Below are 2,040 nucleotides of genomic sequence, written 5' to 3' on the forward strand. Positions count from 1 at the left end.
GGGCAATTCCCCTTTTTCAATCTATTTCAAAACTTGAGGACTCCACAATCCATTCGTTCACATCAACCTAGTCAAACCTTCCTTACTTCATTCAACCCAATCCTATCATGATCAAACCACAAACTTTTCTTTGATCTGACTAGCACTTGCCTAGTTGGCCTTCACATCATCTCTATGCAAAACTTGCACTTCATAAGAGATTTAATCAACTTTATATATCATGTCATCCTTTCTCCTTAAGGATAATGACAATATTTTCATTTTATTACTTTTAATCACTGGACATCAATCCTTACAGTATCACCATAGGATTATAAATTTTGAATTCACTTTTGAGAGCCTTAACATTTATCTCCACAATATTAGGGCATTCATCCCTCTCATGACCAACACTCACCCAATTGGTTTCTTTATTATCATCTACATGCAATTCTTACACTTATGAGAGAACCTATTCCAGATAATACCTCAGGTTCTCATCCACATATCATGGACAACACCAACTTGCCCTTACTATCCTTCCATTATCTTTTTGACAACAAGTCTCATAGGCATATCAAGGGATTTCTCTTTTAAAAATCAAGGCATCCTCAAAATATTTTCCATTGTTATAATGGAAACCACATAGGCACACTTACGAATAACATTTCCTCTTTATGAGGAAATTTGATATGCACATCAACCTCACTCATTTTCTATGCAAGTACTTGTACTGACTTTATTTAAGGAGATTATCATCTGCATTAGGCATACATCCTTATATATGGTCAGTATACCACAACTTGTCTTACTGGTCGTAGGCTCTCCTCCTTCTTCATAATCACATCAACATTCAAACCATTACCATGCATTATACAAGGTACTAAACAATACTTTTAGGTTTTGTCCAAATACCTTAATATGCTCATACTAAGCGTACTCATGGGCATTACCTCGCACAATTCTTTTACTCGGACTTTAAACAAATATGATTTGAAGGTGTTTACTTTTTCACTTACTCATTCCATAACAAGCATTATGGATCTATTTGCCAAGAAAGTCCTCTTGCATATTCGCATACATAAGCACCATGTGCCACACAACCTCTCACTGAAGAAACCTAGGCAACGTTGAATCTACCCAAACATATCAAACAACTCTTTACTTGCTTAAAAAATTAGTTGATCCATTTATCTATCCTTGTGCATTTCAACTAATACAATCATGCACATTCCTTTCTAGTAGTGCCTTAACCACATCCATATTCCATGCTCTGTAACATTCTTATCCCTTTTACTTAAGGCACCATGCCTCAATCATCTAGGACACTTATTCCATAACCAAAACTAAGGCCTTTTAACTTAGGCACGTTCTTTTGCACATAAGATGCAAGGACTTTTCTCATCCCCGGCACAATCAACATTGGCCACTTAGACCCCTACATACATTCATTGCAACCACATCATTCATCCAAGTATGAAATCCTTTTAGGGATAGTTAGGTATGGCCTTTGCCACAACATCCATCTTAGTAATGCACTTTGGCATTGTCTTAAAGCAAGTGATGGGTCCCATCAATAGGTATATTTTCAGGCCCATTGTGTTACCCTCCAACCCTTAAAACTCTCACATTAATTTGCATTTTTAAACCATAATATGCTTAGTAGGAAGAGTAAAGGGTGCTTTTCGTATTTCATCGCCTAATGTGATAAATATGGAGGCAAAAGAAGCATTTTTAGAGATTAGTACTATGCAGAGGATGATTGGAAACATCTAGAGAGAATATAGGGGGGCTTGTCCACTGCATTAACTCCCCAACTCGGCTTGAGATCAAAGTTTCCTTACCAACAAATTGAATTCACTAGCAACCGAGGAACTCAAGTGCATGTGAAGATCCAAGGGGACCAAATCCACCAATCTTGAGATTTTGAAGGGAATCACTCCTCTTTTCAAGGGAGTTTCCGTCAACTACTTTTTGTATAAATAAACAAGCCTAAAGGCTCATTAGGATTCAATTTTTTGTGGAATATAGGAGTAGCTACTGAGAGCCTCGTGCTTGATA

The sequence above is a fragment of the Pinus tabuliformis genome, chromosome X, assembly GCF_031772625.1.
Source record: "Pinus tabuliformis cultivar Carrire ecotype Pingquan chromosome X, CPIR1, whole genome shotgun sequence".
NCBI classification, from domain to species: Eukaryota; Viridiplantae; Streptophyta; class Pinopsida; order Pinales; family Pinaceae; genus Pinus; species Pinus tabuliformis.